The sequence below is a fragment of the Salmo trutta genome, chromosome 30, assembly GCF_901001165.1.
Source record: "Salmo trutta chromosome 30, fSalTru1.1, whole genome shotgun sequence".
NCBI lineage: Eukaryota > Metazoa > Chordata > Actinopteri > Salmoniformes > Salmonidae > Salmo > Salmo trutta.
The window spans coordinates 21,446,413-21,459,301 of record NC_042986.1 but is presented as its reverse complement, the minus strand read 5'-3'; the positions used below and the strand labels follow the sequence as shown (position 1 = coordinate 21,459,301).

The window sequence follows — 12,889 nt, the reverse complement described above, 5'->3', positions numbered from 1 at the left end:
CAGTATGTCATGGAAGGAGCAGGTGTTCCTAATTTTTTGTACACTCAGTATATAGGTTCTATATTAGTTTTTAAACATCTGACTTAAGATAGATTGCATGTCTGATCATGATCCCCGGAAACTTGAGACAACTTTTGTAACCTGTAGATAATTCGTTAGGTTATATTTAATTTGCTTTGCAACTTTTTTAATGCATTTTTCTTGCGTAGTGCAAGCAAATGGGACTGTTCTTAAATTGGAGAGATGTGTATTGTCAATACCATACAGCTGATGGGCACTTTATTTTTTAACTGTTTAAAATATTTAGCTGTACCACACAAACATTAGTCAACTCCACCACTCAGAAATCTAGGACATAAAAGCAAAAAATGCATCACATTGTTGTGTCGACCATTTTATTTTGTAATTATTTTGTGTTGACCAAGAAAGAGATTGTGGTATTATGTGAGTATGAACATGGTTATAGGTGATTGGTACATTTTAATGTCTGTAAAATAAAAAGTTATTTAAAAATCTATAAAGATGTTTGTTGTATTAGCAATATTGTGACATTGACAAGATTGCATTGATTTAACATTTGCTAAACTGCTGTTTTTGTTTTATTACAAGAAAAAGAGTGATTGATTAATCATCTATAGTCTCATTTTGATCAAAAGTTTCATGCCCATTTGTCTTGTAGTGGATTTCAATTGCACCAGATAATTTGAATGTACTGTCGAATGTAAAACAAATTCTTCAGAAATTACTCCAGTTTTTCCTTTTTCTTTCGGCAAAGAGCCCTGCCTAAAACCTTGCAAGTCATTAGCGTTAGTAACAGGACAGAGGCTACAACAGTCAGGAGAAGTACCAGCACATCCACATTGTGGTAAGCATACCAGGGCATCTTGTAGGACTCAGTGCGCAAGTGTGCTGCACCCTTGTGTCTCATAGCAAATTCTAGCCAGAAGATGGCGTTGTCCATTGGTTTGAGAGGTGTATCATGGTGGAGCTTTGACATCCTGCGCATATTGTCTCTATAGGGCTTACTCTCGTCCAGGATGTCTGTCAGTGCCTGTGTCATAGGCTCCACCTTTAGGGCCGTCACCTCGAGAACCTTCGCCACACCCCTGGCATGTAGACGCAGCATGTTGTCAAACTGGTCAAAGATGAGAGGAAGGCCTAACATGGGAACCCCATGGTAGATGGCCTCATAGATCCCATTGGTGCCCCCATGTGTCACAAAGGCTCTTGTTTTGGGATGGCCTAGTAGGTCGTTCTGAGGCAGCCAGTTCACCAACAGTGTGTTGTTGCCTAGAGTAGAGGGCTTCTCTCCCGTGTGTCTCCACACCACCTTCTGAGGCAGGAGGGCGAAGGCAGCTGCAATGACCTCTGAGATCTCCGGTAGGAGGCTACCCAGCAGACTCCCCAAAGACATGACCACGACCCCATGTTCCCCCGAGCTCTGCATAAATGCCTCTAACTCTGCGGGCAAAGGCTTAGAAGGCTTACACTGGAAGCCCCCCATGTAGACCACGTTGGGCATGGTGGGGCGTGGGAACTCGAACACAAAGTCCACTCTCATCAGCCATAGGTCAGCCCCCTGAATGAGAGAATAGATGTTGGTGTTTGGATCGATGAATTTGTTGATCACACCCTGGTATAAGGGTCTTGTTATGCCATAATCAATATAAAGAGCGATTCCATAATGCAAGAAGTTTTTCAGTTTGTTGGCAAAGCTCATTTTATCTGTGACCAGTGACCCGATAGTTGGTATGTAAGAAAGGGGCGAAGGTGCAATTGCAAAGTGTCCCTCTGCATTAGTGATCCAACGAACGTTAAGCACAATAGGAAGACCCAAGTAATTCCCTAATACAACTCCTCCTGCAAATCCAGGATCAGTCAACATTAAATCAAAGTTGGCTGCCTTTAGCTTCTCCATTAATTGTTTGTCCTCCATGGCTAAGAGGGCCATTTCAGCACTGCCGCGATGGGCCTCCTCCAGCAAATTAATAGTCTCCATCTGTAGCTCAATGAAGGACAAAACGGAGCGCTCTCGTGTCCATATCTCCAGGCTCCTCTTCAGGAAGTATGCCATGTACTGTGGGTCCTCCAGGCTGCTGGCCCCGGGCACCAGCACTGTGACGGAGGAGTAGTGGGGGGCGTGTTCAGGGATGTACCAGCTGGTGGACGAGCGGACCACCGTTAAAGAGTGCCCCCGCTGGTGCAGCTCTCGCAGGAGGATGTCCATGTTGAGCCAATGGCTGCCGTCCACAGGGTACACCAGGATGTTGCCAGCATGGCTCTGAGCTGGGAACACCCACAGGAGACAGGTCAGGAGGAAGAGAGCAGGATGTGGAGGGAAGCAAAGTGGGGCTGCAACGGTGACTAGCATGGTTTGTCTGGAGAGGACAAAGAATGTAACAAATATTGTTGCTTTCTGTGTTTGAACAGTCAAAGTGTTTTCATCCACCCCCCTCCCACCACACACACACACATTAAGTAATGCGACTAGTTGCTTACTATCTCTAACATGAATTCAATGCATTGGTTGCATATGTTCTTTTATCTTTTAGCTACATTGGTAACAGACTGCCATTGATAAAAAGATAAATCAGTGAGATACTGCAACTTTAAGATTGCCCAGCAGAAGAGGATATGAAGCAAGCTAGGCAGATATGTTGGTAAGTGAGGCCATTATTGAGAATAAATAGTGGTTAGGCCAGACAAAATTGATTCACTGTTTAACGGATTTAACCACCCAGAAAAGTGAGGCAAGCGGGGAAAAAAAAAAATACATTAAGTGGATAAGGAATAACTTTACCACATTGTCCTAGGCACTTGTGCAGGCTCTAGGCCTAATGTGAGCTTCAAGAGTTATATTATTCCATGGGAAAACCTACACTATTTTTCTTAAAAAGAATGCAGATGTTACAATGTTGTTATAACCATGAGAAATGAAACACAATGGGAAGTATAACTTGTAACAGTTTCTTTATTCCTGATTATAAAAAGTGCAATCCAATCTCATAATTGAATGTGATGTATAGGGCAATAGAGTAAACTATTTCAAAAAATCTAATTACAGAATGATTGACAAATGTGTAATAAAATAAATGTTTATGTATAATAAGTTAATTACCTGAATGCATCTCTATAGCCTATAGGCGTTAACAAAATATTCATACAAATATGATTAGGCCTGTCATAGACTAGGTCTTGTAGAAAGAGGGTCAATCAAGTTAGGTCTGCCAAATTAATGTAGCAATGTAAAAAAATACACATATCCAGCCGTAGTGTATAGCCGTAGTGTATAGCCTATCATTTTTTTTATATAACATGCACAATTAGAAGCATCAGTCTATATAGAGCAAGCTTGACTAAATTCGAGCCCAGTAACTTTGCTCAACGCATCCACCTTCGATTGTCTCGTCTGGCTGCCACGAAAAGGCCCCACCTTGGAGACCGTAGATCACATCATTGTGGATCTGCGCAAAGCGTGTGTGCACTTCAAACGCGTTCCGTCGTGGTGTGATCGGTTGACCTACTACTACTGGTAGTACCGGTAAAATTTAAGTTATGAATCGCAAATCACCATACAGCTAACACACTTAGATTTCATCAATCAATTTGACTTCAATTTGGTTGTCCAAAATACTATCAGTCCAAAATACTATCAGCTTGCACTGCGTCTTTGCTGATGAATACCCTGATCTCTGGCCAGTCAATTGGTTCAATGACATTGTTGTTTCGTCTATTAATCACTTCTAATATATCTGAAAATTATGCATTAACCATGCATTTAACCGACTGTTTGTTTATAATGAGGGACGTCCCACGTTTAACCTGGACACATAAATAGTAGGCATTTTGCGCTGGCTTCAGCCATGACAGCATGAGAGAGAAATGAAAGATCTGCAAGTGACCTGCATGTGCGAGCCTGTGTGTTTCACTGTCCCGAGACTCGAACATGATCTGAACACGTGATCTGAGGCTGTTTGTTCTCTTGAGCGTCAATTTGGGAAAGCCTCAAAGGAGAGCGGACAGTGCATTACAAGCAATACATATATTGCCCATATACTTGCGGGGTGTGGAGAAAAGTAAGGCGGGGCATCCATTAAACAGTAATTCAACTTTGTCCGGCCTTAGATTATAAAAAATGAGACTAACATTCAAATAGCAGTAGTTGTTGTCCAGTGGAGGCTCTTCCCAAAAGATAGAATTTGTAGATAACTGGCCCTCTTTCTGGGATTCACCCACAAACAGGACCAAGCCTGGCCTGCTGAGGAGTGACGGACTCCATCCTAGCTGGAGGGGTGCTCTCATCTTATCTACGAACATAGACAGGGCTCTAACTCCTCTAGCTCCACAATGAAATAGGGTGCAGGCCAGGCAACAGGCTGTTAGCCAGCCTGCCAGCTTAGTGGAGTCTGCCACTAGCACAGTTAGCGTAGTCAGCTCAGCTTTCCCCATTGAGACCGTGTCTGTGCCTCGATCTTGGTTGGGCAAAATTAAAAATGGCGGTGTTCGCTTCAGTAATCTTACTAGTATAAAGACCTCCTCCATTCCTGCCATTATTGAAAGAGATTGTGATACTTCACATCTCAAAATTGGGTTACTTAATGTTAGATCCCTCACTTCCAAGGCAGTTATAGTCAATGAACTAATCACTGATCATAATCTTGATGTGATTGGCCTGACTGAAACATGGCTTAAGCCTGATGAATTTACTGTGTTAAATGAGGCCTCACCCCCTGGTTACACTAGTGACCAAACCCCCCGTGCATCCGGCAAAGGCGGAGGTGTTGCTAACATTTACGATAGCAAATTTCAATTTACAAAAAAAAAAACAATGCCGTTTTCGTCTTTTGAGCTTCTAGTCATGAAATCTATGCAGCCTACTCAATCACTTTTTATAGCTACTGTTTACAGGCCTCCTGGGCCATATGCAGTGTTCCTTACTGAGTTCCCTGAATTCCTATCGGATCTTGTAGTCATAGCAGATAATATTCTAATTTTTGGTGACTTTAACATTCACATGGAAAAGTCCACAGACCCACTCCAAAAGGCTTTCGGAGCCATCATCGACTCAGTGGGTTTTGTCCAACATGTTTCTGGACCTACTCACTGCCACAGTCATACTCTGGACCTAGTTTTGTCCCATGGAATAAATGTTGTGGATCTTAATGTTTTTCCTCATAATCCTGGATTATCGGACCACCATTTTATTGCGTTTACAATTGCAACAAATAATCTGCTCAGACCCCAACCAAGGAAGATTAAAAGTCGTGCTATAAATTCTCAGACAACCCAAAGATTCCTTGATGCCCTTCCAGACTCCCTCTGCCTACCCAAGGACGTCAGAGGACAAGAATCAGTTAACCACCTAACCGAGGAACTCAATTCAACCTTGCGCAATACCCTAGATGCAGTTGCACCCCTAAAAATTAAAAACATCTGTCATAAGAAACTAGCTCCCTGGTATACAGAAAATACACGAGCTCTGAAGCAAGCTTCCAGAAAATTGGAACGGAAATGGCGCCACACTAAACTGGAAGTCTTCCGACTAGCTTGGAAAGACAGTACCGTGCAGTATCGAAGAGCCCTCACTGCTGCACGATCATCCTATTTTTCCAACTTAATTGAGGAAAATAAGAACAATCCGAAATTTCTTTTTGACACTGTCGCAAAGCTAACTAAAAAGCAGCATTCGCAAATGGAGGATGGCTTTCACTTCAGCAGTAATAAATTTATGAACTTTTTTGAGGAAAAGATCATGATCATTAGAAAGCAAATTACGGACTCCTCTTTAAATCTGGGTATTCCTCCAGGGCTTCATTGTCCAGAGTCTGCACAACTCTGCCAGGACCTTGGCTCAAGGGAGATACTAAAGTGTTTTAGTACTATATCTCTTGACACAATGATGAAAATAATCATGGCCTCCAAACCCTCAAGCTGCATACTGGACCCTATTCCAACTAAACTACTGAAAGAGCTGCTTCCTGTGCTTGGCCCTCCTATGTTGAACATAATAAACGGCTCTCTATCCACCGGATGTGTACCAAGCTCACTAAAAGTGGCAGTAATAAAGCCTCTCTTGAAAAAGCCGAATCTTGACCCAGAAATTATAAAAAACTATCGGCCTATATCGAATCTTCCATTCCTCTCAAAAAATTTTGAAAAAGTTGTTGCGCAGCAACTCACTGCCTTCCTGAAGACAAACAATGTATACGAAACGCTTCAGTCTGGTTTTAGACCCCATCATAGCACTGAGACTGCACTTGTGAAGGTGGTAAATGACCTTTTAATGACGTCAGACCGAGGCTCTGCATCTGTCCTCATGCTCCTAGATCTTAGTGCCGCTTTTGATACCATCGATCACCACATTCTTTTGGAGAGATTGGAAACCCAAATTGGTCTACATGGACAAGTTCTGGCCTGGTTTAGATCTTATCTGTCGGAAAGATATCAGTTTGTCTCTGTGAATGGTTCGTCCTCTGACAAATCAATTGTAAATTTCGGTGTTCCTCAAGGTTCCGTTCTAGGACCACTATTGTTTTCACTATATATTTTACCTCTTGGGGATGTCATTCGAAAACATAATGTTAAATTTCACTGCTATGCGGACGACACACAGCTGTACATTTCAATGAAACATGGTGAAGCCCCAAAATTGCTCTCGCTAGAAGCCTGTGTTTCAGACATAAGGAAGTGGATGGCTGCAAATTTTCTACTTTTAAACTCGGACAAAACAGAGATGCTTGTCCTAGGTCCCAAGAAACAAAGAGATCTTCTGTTGAATCTGACAATTAATCTGGATGGTTGTACAGTCGTCTCAAATAAAACTGTGAAGGACCTCGGCGTTACTCTGGACCCTGATCTCTCTTTTGAAGAACATATCAAGACTGCTTCAAGGACAGCTTTTTTCCATCTACGAAACATTGCAAAAATCAGAAACTTTCTGTCCAAAAATGACGCAGAAAAATTAATCCATGCTTTTGTTACTTCTAGGCTCGACTACTGCAATGCTCTACTTTCCGGCTACCCGGATAAAGCACTAAACAAACTTCAGTTAGTGCTAAATACGGCTGCTAGAATCCTGACTAGAACCAAAAAATTTGATCATATTACTCCAGTGCTAGCTTCCCTACACTGGCTTCCTGTTAAGGCAAGGGCTGATTTCAAGGTTTTACTGCTAACCTACAAAGCATTACATGGGCTTGCTCCTACCTATCTTTCCGATTTGGTCCTGCCGTACATACCTACACGTACGCTACGGTCACAAGACGCAGGCCTCCTAATTGTCCCTAGAATTTCTAAGCAAACGGCTGGAGGTAGGGCTTTCTCCTATAGAGCTCCATTTTTATGGAATGGTCTGCCTACCCATGTGAGAGACGCAGACTCAGTCTCAACCTTTAAGTCTTTACTGAAGACTTATCTCTTCAGTAGGTCCTATGATTAAGTATAGTCTGGCCCAGGAGTGTGAAGGTGAACGGAAAGGCTGGAGCAACGAACCGCCCTTGCTGTCTCTGCCTTGTCGGTTCCCCTCTTCCCACTGGGATTCTCTGCCTCTAACCCTTTTACAGGGGCTGAGTCACTGACTTACTGGTGTTCTTCCATGCCGTCCATGGGAGGGGTGCGTCACTTGAGTAGGTTGAGCCACTGACGTGGTCTTCCTGTCTGGGTTGGCGCCCCCCCCTTGGGTTGTGCCGTGGCGGACATCTTTGTGGGCTATACTCGGCCTTGTCTTCGGACGGTAAGTTGGTGGTTGTAGATATCCCTCTAGTGGTGTGGGGGGCTGTGCTTTGGCAAAGTGGGTGGGGTTATATCCTGCCTGTTTGGCCCTGTCCGGGGGTATCATCGGATGGGGCCACAGTGTCTTCTGATCCCTCCTGTCTCAGCCTCCAGTATTTATGCTGCAGTAGTTTATGTGTCGGGGGGCTAGGGTCAGTCTGTTACATCTGGAGTATTCTCTTGTCTTATCCGGTGTCCTGTGTGAATGTAAATATGCTCTCTCTAATTCTCTCTTTCTTTCTTTCTTTCTTTCTTTCTTTCTTTCTCTCGGAGGACCTGAGCCCTAGGACTACCTGGCATGATGACTCCTTGCTGTCCCCAGTCCACCTGGCCATGCTGCTGCTCCAGTTTCAACTGTTCTGCCTGCGGCTACGGAACCCTGACCTGTTCACCGGACGTGCTTGTTGCACCCTCGACAATTACTATGATTATTATTATTTGACCATGCTGGTCATTTACGAACATTTTAACATCTTGACTATGTTCTGTTATAATATCCACCCGGCACAGCCAGAAGAGGACTGGCCACCCCTCATAGCCTGGTTCCTCTCTAGGTTTCTTCCTAGGTTTTTGGCCTTTCTCAGGAGTTTTTCCTAGGGAGTTTTTCCCAGCCACCGTGCTTCTTTCACATGCATTGCTTGCTGTTTGGGGTTTTAGGCTGGGTTTCTGTACAGCACTTTGAGATTTCAGCTGATGTACGAAGGGCTATATAAATAAATTTGATTTGATTTGATTTGAAGGGGAGTACCATCCTCCAGTGAATTTCGTTTAAAAAATGGTTAAACATTTAAAAGGTTATCCTTTATAGATAAAACTACTAAATATATTTACGTCACCAAATAATTTATTAAACACACTTTTTTGCATTGAAGGTCTACAGTAGCCTCAACGGCACTCTTTAGGGTAGCACCATGTTGTAGCCGGAGGACATCTAGCTTCCGTCCTCCTCTGGGTGCATTTACTTCAATACAACACCTAGGAAGCTCATGGTTCTCACCCCCTTCCATAGACTTACACAGTAATTATGACAACTTCTGGAGGACTTCCTCCAACCTATCAGATCTCTTGCAGCATGAACTGACATGTTGTCCCCTCAGTCAAAGGACCAGAAAACGAATCTAGTACTGAAAGCATAAGCTACAGTAGTTGACTCAAAGAGAGAGAAAGACAATAGTTGAACAGTTTTGAACAAATTAATTTCTTCCAAAATGAAAGACAAGAAGGAGAGAGAGATTATTATTATTTTTTCACTTTAAGTTTCACTTGCTTAGCTAGCAAATGCAGGTAGTGAGTTTAGCCTACTCAAGCACCCTGCTCAAACAGAGGGATGCTATGTTAGCTAGCTGGAAATGACTATCCAACACAACACTGGAACTCCTCCAAGTCAAGGTAAGCTTTTGGTTTGACTAATTTATTGCCACCGGGGCCCGCCGGTGTAAGTGCTAAACTACTTACTGACTACACTAACGTTACTGCATGATCATAGCGGGTTTACTAATGCATTAGTTGTATTAGCTATGTTGACTATGACGTTACTTTAGCTAATATGGTGACAACGATGTAGGATGTGTGTAGAGGTTAAGATATGGTTTGGCTTGGAAAGGTTTTTTGCCTGGTCACGTACAACTGATGTGTTGTGGATTGAAATCCACAAGCAAAGGGAAAAGGTGAGAGGAGGAGAGCGCATAGATGCGAGAAGGAATACAACATGGCTGCTATGAAAGTGAACTGTGTTTACATGTGATCAGGGGTGCATTCATTCCGCTGATTCTGTTGAAAAACTTTTCTTAAACAGAAGCAAATGGAACAGAACAGGAATATACATACCTACATTTGTCCAATAGTAACTCTGGTTTGCAACTGTTGGATTAATGATTACACCCTAGATCAGCTAGATGCAGGCAAGAGTGTGCAAGGCAGTATTGAATGTATCACTGTCTGTCCATGTGTCACTGTCTGTCGCCTCAACATTTTCTCTCAACCTGTGTGCATCTACGTTGTAAACTTTCATTCATAGGCTAGGTTGTAGCAACTTCATGATGGGTATAGAGCAAATTTGAGTATCATGTAGTAGCCTTAATCTATTGTAGTTAAATTGAACTGGGTGAATGGAATATGAATGACAGTCACCCAATATGCTGTAATAGAAATAAGGCCATGCTCATGAAAAGTATATATTGTCCTCCCTCATCTTAAACTGCACTGACTGCCACTGTTGTAGTCATGGTGTACACTTGAACCGAAGTTGGATCCCTCCCTTCACCTGACACCAACCTTTGTGTGAGCCACAATGGACATGGCCAAACAAGTTTTTACAAGATAATGGACTTTTATGTGATGATATACACTGCACATAGATATCTCATTCAGTGTAATCAGAATTTAGTTGTTTGAGGGAGGGGAGAACAATGTGCTCATAAATGTGAAGCTCTTTAGGCTTGAGGATGTTATGTATAGGTACCAGTAGACCTTTGTTACTCATTTGCAGAAAATCATAACATTTTGCATCCACTTGTGTAACATAACTTTCCCTGAACCCAAAGTAAGGGCGGCTCTGCAAAAAGCAGGGGCTGGACCACATTTATTTTAAGTTATTTGATACAGTATTATGGATATTATTTTTCAAAGAACAGAATGTAACACACACACATACTATACCAAAATATAAGGCCACATCTTACCTTGGGTAGGAAGATATGATGAGCACCTTGTTGAAAGTGGCCCCAAAGAGCCCCTTTAAGTATAAGAGTACTTTGAAATAGGGATGAATATCTCCAAGGCAAAGAAAAATGCAATCCTATCAGTGGCTGTTTCTTCACTGCTGCTCAACACAGTTTTTCAGAGACTACTACACCAAACATATATGCCGCACTTTGACACACCACAGGAAAAGTACAAATGAACTTTGACCCAGATTTCTGACATTGTCTGGGCCATAGCCAAAGGAGAGAAGTTGTGCCTGATCTGAAGCATGTGTTCTGGAATACAACGCCTGCCCCAAAAACAGATTATGCAGAGGGGATTATGTACAATTCATTCACAATGACTCAGCCTCTCATAATCCAAAAACAATGTGATCGTGAAAAGTGCAAGATATGAGATTTATTCCCATGCAAGCATATTCATTCATAATTAAATATTGTTTCAAAACCAATAGTAAGAGCATTTGCAGTTATATGATCTCTAAAGGGGAATTATATATCTAACACGCAATTTGCGCATCACCAGTTAGAAAACAACTTTGCATAGAGCTTTTTATGACGGGTTTGAACTGAGTTATTGCGGGTGGCGTAATCATATACACTGCTCAAAAAAATAAAGGGAACACTAAAATAACACATCCTAGATCTGAATGAATGAAATAATCTTGTTAAATACTTTTTTCTTTACATAGTTGAATGTGCTGACAACAAAATCACACAAAAATAATCAATGGAAATCCAATTGATCAACCCATGGAGGTCTGGATTTGGAGTCACACTCAAAATTAAAGTGGAAAACCACACTACAGGCTGATCCAACTTTGATGTAATGTCCTTAAAACAAGTCAAAAGGAGGCTCAGTAGTGTGTGTGGCCTCCACGTGCCTGTATGACCTCCCTACAACGCCTGGGCATGCTCCTGATGAGGTGGCGGATGGTCTCCTGACGGATCTCCTCCCAGACCTGGACTAAAGCATCCGCCAATTCCTGGACAGTCTGTGGTGCAACGTGGCGTTGGTGGATGGAGCGAGACATGATGTCCCAGATGTGCTCAATTGGATTCAGGTCTGGGGAACGGGTGGGCCAGTCCATAGCATCAATGCCTTCCTCTTGCAGGAACTGCTGACACACTCCAGCCACATGAGGTCTAGCATTGTCTTGCGTTAGGAGGAACCCAGGGCCAACCGCACCAGCATATGGTCTCACAAGGGGTCTGAGGATCTCATCTCGGTACCTAATGGCAGTCAGGCTACCTCTAGCGAGCACATGGAGGGCTGTGCGGCCCCCCAAAGAAATGCCACCCCACACCATGACTGAACCACCGCCAAACCGGTCATGCTGGAGGATGTTGCAGGCAGCAGAACGTTCTCCACGGCGTCTCCAGACTCTGTCACGTCTGTCACGTGCTCAGTGTGAACCTGCTTTCATCTGTGAAGAGCACAGGGCACCAGTGGCGAATATGCCAATCTTGGTGTTCTCTGGCAAATGCCAAACGTCCTGCACGGTGTTGGGCTGTAAGCACAAGCCCCACCTGTGGACGTCGGGCCCTCATTCCACCCTCATGGAGTCTGTTTCTGACCGTTTGAGCAGACACATGCACATTTGTGGCCTGCTGGAGGTCATTTTGCAGGGCTCTGGCAGTGCTCCTCCTGCTCCTCCTTGCACAAAGGCGGAGGTAGCGGTCCTGCTGCTTGGTTGTTGCCCTCCTACGGCCTCCTCCACGTCTCCTGATGTACTGGCCTGTCTCCTGGTAGCACCTCCATGCTCTGGACACTACGCTGACAGACACAGCAAACCTTCTTGCCACAGCTCGCATTGATGTGCCATCCTGGATGAGCTGCACTACCTGAGCCACTTGTGTGGGTTGTAGACTCCGTCTCATGCTACCACTAGAGTGGAAGCACCGCCAGCATTCAAAAGTGACCAAAACATCAGCCAGGAAGCCTAGGAACTGAGAAGTGGTCTGTGGTCACCACCTGCAGAACCACACCTTTATTGGGGTGTCTTGCTAATTGCCTATAATTTCCACCTTTTGTCTATTCCATTTGCACAACAGCATGTGAAATGTATTGTCAATCAGTGTTGCTTCCTAAGTGGACAGTTTGATTTCACAGAAGTGTGATTGACTTGGAGTTACATTGTGTTGTTTAAGTGTTCCTTTTATTTTTTTGAGCAGTGTATATTTTTTTTGTGTTTTCCCCCTGCTTTATTCTCTCATTTACATAATGCATGTGCATGAATCCTAATTTAGAATTGGGTCTTTAGTGAAAAGGGAGTTTCCTTTTAAGGTGTAACCCTTTGAAATTTTGATCCCACCCCACTATCTATCATGAAACAGGTCTACCCCTCAAGGAATTGAAAGTGGGAAGAGGAAAGCACCTTGAACATACTCATTTGACTCTGAAACAACCATTTTCC

At 43.3% G+C, this 12,889-nt stretch overlaps 1 pseudogene; it reads right to left on the bottom strand.

Moving 5' to 3' along the window:
* Positions 1-378: 378 nt before the first annotated feature.
* LOC115168234 (UDP-glucuronosyltransferase 2C1 pseudogene) lies at positions 379-10,656 on the bottom strand (annotated as a pseudogene).
* Between the last annotated feature and the right edge of the window lie 2,233 nt (positions 10,657-12,889).